An 8,880-nucleotide genomic window follows, 5' to 3' on the forward strand; every position below is an offset into this window, starting at 1 on the left:
CTCGATGACGCAATGAGAACGGCAACAAGAGCACTGTCGACAAACTCACATGGCGAAACAAGGCAAGGGAGGTAATGCTGATTGCAACAATCTGTCGGAAACGGGACACAAACAGCAAAAATGAGAGGGTGCCAAAACTCTAAAAGAACTTTACTGGTGTACAAGCATGATGTATAGATGGCCAGGAAAAGCAGTGCCAGCAAGTCCCCGACAGCCGCCACCATCCCCTGTCCACACTGCGTCAGAACCTTCCGGGCGCGGATTGGCCTGACCAGTCATATGCACACCCACAGAGCCCAACCTACCCACCCCAAGGATGACCAGATGGTCCTCGTCGATCCCGACGGACGAACCACATAGATGTGCCGAGCAAGATATATGCTCATATATCCCGAAGACTTAGTGTGTTATATGTCCTACGTAAACACATGCTGCTAGCCACACAGCCTGACAAAAAATCCTTGGAAAAGCATGTTCTTCGAAAAGGGAGATAAACAATTCAACTTTTTCAATTGAGATTGAGAAGCAGTGGTTCGCATCGGTGCAACTGGCAGGGGAATGATAATTTTTTAAAAGTTGGGGTCCAAGCGGGGCAGAGCCCTGTTAACAGAGGAGGTGAAAACTGAAAGAGAGAGATGGTCTGAATTAAAACGCATTTTAAATGATCTCCAGCTGTCAATAATAAAAGATGTCATTAAAAATAAATAGATAATTAATAAAAATAAACAACAACAACAACAAAAAGAAAAATAACAACGTGAATGGTGATTTGGTATTTCTATAATCTGACACACATAAACTGAAAAACAACACAAACATGAAGTTTTTAAATATCTTGAATGGTGTGCATGCAAATATATTGTTTTCAAATTTCACTGAACGCAAGTGTGTGTGTGTGTGTGTGTGTGTGTGTGTGTGTGTTCCTTTCAACTTGTGTGTTGAGAGAGACACTGCAGACAGTTTCAATATAACTCTGTGTGTGTGTGTGTGTGTGTGAGCAGGTTCAAAAAGCTATATGTTTTCGTTACTTCAGTCAGCCAGAAATCAAGATTTACCTTTACATATCGCTCTGGACATGTACCAGTCCATGATTGTTCCTGTTTTGTTGTATGGTGCAGAAATACGGGATTATGAGAATGTAGATATACTTGAAAAAATCATGTTAGAATTAAAATTTTTGAAACGCTTGTTCAAACTGAACAGGAATACTATGACCCAAATTGTTTATGGAGAAACTGGTATTTATCCAATTAGTGTGTTAGTGAAAATGAGATTAGTTCGATTTTGGACCAGCTTAGTGATATCAAACACACACAAAATATCATGGGAAAATATATTTGATATTACTTGACTTATATCGAAATGGTATCTATTCTTCAAAATGGATGAGTTGCATCAGACAAATTTTAATAGAAGCAGGGTATGACTGTATTTGGGATGCACAATTCTTCTTAGAGAGGGAATCTTTCTGCAAGAATGTCAACTTTGCTTTGAGAGATAGTTTTCAAAATCCATGGAGACATTCTCTAGAGGCGAGTAGTAAATGTTTGTTTTATCGAAATTTCAAAAGTGGATTTGGAAGAGAAAATACATATATAAGTCAAATGCCTGATAATTACGTTGTCAGCTTCTTCAGATTTCGAAGTAGTAATCGTAAGCTGGAAACAGAAACAGGGAGACACAAAGGCATACCACGAGAGTTACGGCTTTGTAAGGTTTGTAACATGTCTGTGATTGGGGATGAGTTTCATTTTATAATGGAATGTCCCAGTTATGATCAGTTACGAAATAGATATGTTCCTAAAAAAAAAAAAAGTCTCCAAAATCGGTTTTTAATTTTAGTAATATGCTCAAAGGAGGGGGAAAAAAAAGAAGAAGAAGTAATTTTAGCTGTAAGATGATTAGATTTGCAAATGTTGCCTCAGTCGCTTCACTTTTGGAGTTAAAAGACATTTCAGTGTGTTTTCTCAACTTTTATGTGACATTGTTGTGTATTTGGAAATGTTTGTTCTGGGCATGAAAAGATTATTTTGCGGTAATCCTCCATACTCCAATACTGTAGGAGTGAAAGGATAATTAAAACTTGAACTTCATCAAGCTACAGTAAAAAATTATATGTTTAATTGTCAGGTTATTAAAGCATATGCACTTGACATTAGAACAATACTTGGTCCGTAATGAATTTGATAATAGTCTGAGAGTTAAACTCAGAAATGGTCTGCGAATCAGACCAAAGTCTGATATGATTCTTTTTAGAGTGTTCTTTCCATTCTGTTTCGTTCGGAAGACGGAAAAATGGTAAACTGGTCAATAACACTGTAATATATAGGTATATACTCTTCCCCTACACTCTATATATTCACAATTTCATCGACCTATTTACAACTTTTTCCATCTTACAAACGGAAAAGTACAGGGGAAGAAAATTAATGTGGATATTGCCACACTGATGATCCACCCACAACAGCTCTCAAGGCCTGACCGTGATAAGCGCGTTGGGTTACGCTGCTGATCAGGTATCTGCTTGGCAGATTTGGTGTAGCGTATATGGATTTGACCGAACGCAGTGACGCCTCCTTGAGCTACTGATACTGATACTGACGCCGGAGCGACACAAGTTCCACGCATCAAAACGGACCAGTTCAGAAACAATTATGCCCCAACTGTGTGGAGTTCTCTTCCCAAACATCTGCGTGATTCCACCACTCTCTCATCTTTTAAAGCACAACGTAATGTTTTTCCACAACATATTTAGAAACATTAGGTTTTAAGACAGATATACATTTCGTGGGATTATGTGTTGATTTGCATGTGTGCGTACGTGCCGTGTACGTGCGCCTGTGAGTGTGTGTGTGTGGCAGGGGGGGCGGGAAGGGGGAGGGGTTAGCACGTGTTTGAGGGGGTTCGAAGGGCATGGGCAAAAGGAATTAAAATATCCAAGAGTGTCGTATTAAGTGATTTTGGTCTTCTAATTCAGTTTATTTTATTTCAGTCAATGGTTACGGGTGGGTTTCATGTAAAGCACTTCTGACCAGCACTTCTTAGCCCTTTAACAACCACATCCCCAACTCGCCTTGGAACAAGACAAGGGGACAGTGACAGTGTGATCGACATCGCTCTAACATCTCCAAAATTCAGAGCAGAAATGAATGCAGAGACACTTCCATACCAAGGCAGCGACCACCTCCCGGTAGCTTTCAGTCTACAGAAACTGTCCGATAAACCCTGTATGAAACTGCGTGATCCATTTCAGTATGAAACCAAAGAGACAACCGTCATCGAAAAATTAAGACGCAGAAGAAACAAAAGAACGGCACTGAACAGGATGCAAACTATTCAGCCCCCATGGTGGAATACCGACACAGAGAGAGCCTGGATAGAAAAACATGCGGCTGTCAAACTTTGGCAAAAAGAAAGAACAAAACCATCTCCGGACAAAGATATTGAAACAAAAATGAAAGAAAAAACTAAACAGTTTGAAGTCATTGCTCAAGAGGCCAAAAATGACAAGTGGAAACAGTTTTGCGAGGCACTCAGTTATGACACAACATTGACAGAGTTCTGGCAATTTTATCGTCGCATGGAAGGGAAAACGTGCACAACAACAACCCCAGACATGTTAGACACTGACGGAACCAAGCTTAAGACAAATGAAGAAAAAGGATCTGCCTTGCTCAAACGTTTCATACAACAGAGTGATCAAAGAAACTTAGATGAGAAAAAGAAATATGTTGAGGAGTTAAACCAAACCCTTATGCAGACTGGACCTGATGATGACTTGACAATGGATGATCTAAACGAGGCAATAGCTAAATGCAAGAAAGAATCGGCTCCTGGCCCAGACAAAGTTCGTTACTCAGAGATCAAGGAGCTATCGGAAGAAGACAGAAGCGAACTTTTCACTCTATATCAAAACAGTTTCCACAATGGACAGGTGCCGGAGGACTGGACACACAGCTTCTTAAAACCCATACCAAAACCAGGAAAGGACCATCGTCAGGTAAGCGGCTACCGGATCCTAACCATGCAAAACATTGTTGGAAAGCTCATGGAACGCATGATAGCCAGGAAACTTGCAAGGGATCTTGAACACAGGCACATTCTCCCTTCAAATCAAGGTGGTTACAGAACAGGCAAGTCCACATGGGAAAATGCAGCTGCTTTTGCATATGAGGTGTATGAAGGATTTCAAAGAAAAGAAGAAACACTAGCAGTAGCAATTGACCTTGAAGATGCCTACAATAAAGTCCAGTTTGCGCACCTCATGGAGCTGCTACTAAGGTATGGAGTAAGTTTGACACTGACAAGATGGATAGCAGCAGCGCTTCAGGAAAGAACCGTCGTCCTACGCCTCGGAGATTGGATGTCTGCACCTTCTAAACTATCCATGGGACTGCCACAAGGGTCTCCACTCTCTCCTGTCCTCTACAATGTCTACACGAAGGGCCTTGCAGACTTAAACAACAATGGAATTGCTCGGGTGCTTACCCTTGCGGATGACGGCCTGGTCTTCAAAACTTCAAAAAATGCTCAGGAAAGAACTGAAGCCGTCCAGAAACAACTAAACAATATTGCTCAATGGTGCAAAGACACAGGATCTTCCATCAATCCAGCGAAAGCCCAAACGTTGCTGTGCACCCTCAACAACAAAACCGCGAGCAAATCACCACCTTCTGTGTCATTCGATGGGATTCAAATTGAGAAAACTGAATGCCTACGCTACCTAGGAATACACTTCGACAGGATGCTGACCTTCAGAAAACATACGGAAAACACTGTTCTCAAATGCAAAAAGGGCCTTTCAGTCTTAAAAGCAATGGCAACCAAAGGAATTGAACAACGCCACCTCTTCCTGCTATACCAATCACTCGTCCTCAGTGTGATCGACTACGGACTTGGGCTAACAACACCGTCTCAAAGCAACCTCCTAAAATTAGAAAGAGTCCAAAATAAAGCTATGAGGCTGATCCTTGGAACAACAAAAGACACGCCCACAGAAACCATGCGATACCTGCTTGACCTTCCTTCAGTGCAGGCCAGAAACAAGTTAGAACAGGTCAAGACCTACTTCAAAGCATTAGAAAACCCTCAAAACCCACTGCATGACGCAGTCAAAGAACAAAAAGGCAGCCGTCTAGGACGAGGAAGATCATGGATGGGGCAAGCAGAAGACACAATCCAGCTAGTATGCCGACTTCAAGACCTGAAAGAAACAAAAGAATGGGAGAAAAACCCCGAAAACCTCAACCATCTATTCAACACAGTCATTTCACCCACTCTAGGAAGACATTGTCGGGAATGGCCAGAGGGCAAAACTGATGCGGAAGTGAAGCTGCTTATAGAAGAAAACAGTAAAGAAGAGGACATCATCATATACACAGATGGCTCAGTCACCAAAGACCAGTCTGGCTGGGGATTCACTGCGAAACAAAATGGAAAAACAATTTGGGAAGAGAATGCTGCCTACAAAGTCACAACCTCCAGCCTAACGATGGAAGTTGAAGCCGTGACACATGCCCTCCAGTGGCTATCGTCCTTCCATACGCCCGGAAACCAACATGCCATGATTCTAACCGACTCAATGAACCTCATACAGAAAATTGAAAACGGAATGGGAAGCCCAGAGTGGCATAACGCAATGCGCAACTTTCAGATTAAAAAACTCACATGGTCATACTGCCCGGGACATGCAGGTGTTAAGGGAAATGAGCGAGCTGACAGACTTGCTGGTAACGCAACACCAACGAGCAGCCTACATCTAGGAAAATCGGAAATCCTCAGAAAAGTCAAAGAATACCAAAAAGAACAGGTACAAGGCCATCACACCATTGATCGCCTCAAAGAAATAAAAGCAGAGAGAGGGAGCGGCCGCAAATCTAACATGAAAGGTAGAGCACGATGCTTTGCAAATCAAACAAATATCGGCATCATTTCCAAACCAACATTGCGCAAATTTCTTCAAAACGGAACAGAGTCTCTGTGGGCCTTTCCAAATACAATAGACCGAGCAACACACTAGATGCCACGTTCTTGGCATCAGAGATCTTTTCCCATCCCTCTTGCGGCCAGTCAGTGGCGGCTGTGTGTGTTTGTGTGTATGTGTGGGTCTGTGCTTTTGAGTGCGTTTGTGAATGCGCGAGAGTGAAATTGCACACAAGTGTCAGGAGAGATATGTGTACGTGTGTGTGTGTGTGTGTGTGTGAGGGGAGGTGGGAGTGCGGGGGGAGGTGGGGTAGAGGATGAGGTATGTGAGTGTATGCATGCCTACACTGTGGGAGCAACAGGATATTGGAACGTGTATATATATATATATCTTTGTATGTACGTGTGTGGGGTTGGGGGTGGGAGATATGGGCGTATGTGTGTGTGCTTGTACAAGTAAGTGTTCATCTCTGTGAGTGTGTGTTTGTGTGTGTGTGTGTGTGTGTGCCGTGGAAGCTGCGATACGTAGACTAGAAATAAGTGTGTGGAGGAGGGGGTAGAGGAGGTGCAAGGTAATGTGTGTGTGTGTGTGTGTGTGTATGTGTGTGTTGGAGCTCATGTACGTTTATATGTATTTGACTGTGCTTTCATATGTGCTTGTACAAGTAAGTGTTCATTTCTGTGAGTGTGTGTTTGTGTGTGTGTGTGTGTGTGTGTGTGTGTGTGCCGTGGAAGCTGCGATACTTAGACTAGAAATGAGTGTGTGGAGGAGGGGGGTAGAGGAGGTGCACGGTAATGCGTGTGTGTGTGTGTGTGTGTTGGAGCTCATGTACGTTTATATGTATTTGACTGTGCTTTCATATATGTGAAACTGCATGTCTGGTGCATTTCTGTTATGCATGTGTGGGTGTATGTGTGAATGTGTGTCTTCATATTTTACATTTATTTGCTTATTTATCACCATTGTTGTCTTATCTATTTATTTATTTATGTTTTATTATTATCATTTTATTAGTATTACTAATATTATTACTACTACCTTTTTCTATATTATAATTATTATTTATTTATTTATTTATGCAAGCTTATCTATTATTTATTCCCCCGTTGTTGTTGTTTTTTTTTTTTTTTTTTTTTGTTTTTTTTTTTTGTGTGTGTGTGTTGTTTTTTTTTGTTTTTTTTTTGTTTTTGTTTTTTTTGTGTGTGTGTGTGTGTGTGTGTGTGTGTGTGTGTGTTCTCAAGGCCTGACTAAGCGCGTTGGGTTACGCTGCTGGTCAGGCATCTGCTTGGCAGATGTGGTGTAGCGTATATGGTTTTGTCCGAACGCAGTGACGCCTCCTTGAGCTACTGAAACTGAAACTGAAACTGACCAGTTGTTCAGTTCTTGATTTATAATCTTCATCTTGTTTAATTATGTTATTGTATGCATGTTTTATACATTATTCTCTTCCGTCCGCGACCATGTTGCTTTTACATCTTCAAATTAGATCACAACTTTCATCTTCCGGCGATCGGGTGTGGGTTTTATGTGATGTACTTCTTATCGGTTATTCCTGCAGTGATTGTTTTATATCTTCTTCTTCTTCTTTGCGTTCGACAGATACGCAGTCAGGGTCGAAGTCCGAGGGATGCCACAAACTCGGATGTCCGGTGAAGATCGGCTGCCGTCCCCCAGAGCTTGGTGTTGAGGTCAGCACGCCCAGGCCAGGACTGCTGCCGATTGTTTTATATACTTTTTATCGGTCTGATTATGCTGTTAACTTGTGTCAAGGTTTTATGTGTAATTCTATTTCCACGATTTTATTGATTTCACTTATTTTTGATTCGAATCATTTTCAGTCGTAGGCTACTGTGTCGTATTGTGCACATTTCAATGTCTCATTGTTATGTGTTTTGAAATTAATTTCCGGTTGTCAAGGAAAAGTGTTTCACTTAGTGCGACACACTCGTGTGTATCATAAACACGTACGCCTTAAATCTTCTGAGGCCCCCCCCCCCCCCCCCCCCCCACTGCATTAAATGGCAATTTGCCTAGGTTCCCGATTAACAGCCTACAGTACCAGAATACAGGGGAAAAAACATACGAAAGAGACCCATGAGGAGGAAATTCTGTGTAATGTCACGTCCCACATCAGTACTGGTGACTGTAAACATTTTGTTAACTATGGGACTCTACGAAAAAGTTGCATTAAAATTCGGCCGAAAAAAAACTTACCTTACTTCCACTGACAGAGAGAAATTCCGTGCAAATTGATAATCCACGTCAGCTCGTACATTCCATGTTGTTACGCTTCTCAACAGGTCCTCCTCGTTGACGGAAATCATTGTAATCATTTGTAATTCCGAGGTTTCCAGTTCATAAACCGCAAACTCTCACGTCTTGAACGTGTAGCTCGTGATGAATGTGCGATTTTTTTGCTGTGTCAGCCGAGATCTCCACAAGTGGACAACGTCAAGACTCAACTTGACCCAAAGTTCAACTCTGCAAGTGTGTCAGCTTGAGCATGTTTGTGTGTGTGTGTGTGTGTGTGTGCGTGCGTGAGTGTGTGCGTATGTGTGTGTGTGTGCATGCGTCTCTGTGTGTGTGCTTGCGCACGCACACACGTGTGTTTGTGCTTTTGTGTGTGTGCGCGTGTGCACACGCGTGCATCCAGCAAACAACTGAAAAGGAAGAGCACACAGCCACACATCCTCCTCTGGATCTTTATTATGATGATGATCCTGATAATCATAATTATTATTAATACTATATTCATCTCTAAGTTGAATTCTTTGTTTTGAAGATCAGTATACACTGGTGACAATATTTGCTAGCGCCAATGTGTGCAATGAGGGTCGGTACATATTGTCGCCTGCGACAATACTTTATACTGTCGACAATATATAACTGGCGACAATAATAACATTATATGCCGCAACAAGTGCCATCCATACTTTTTATTCTGTGTTGCAAGTGTA

This window comes from Babylonia areolata, chromosome 22 (assembly GCF_041734735.1).
Source record: "Babylonia areolata isolate BAREFJ2019XMU chromosome 22, ASM4173473v1, whole genome shotgun sequence".
Lineage (NCBI taxonomy): Eukaryota > Metazoa > Mollusca > Gastropoda > Neogastropoda > Buccinidae > Babylonia > Babylonia areolata.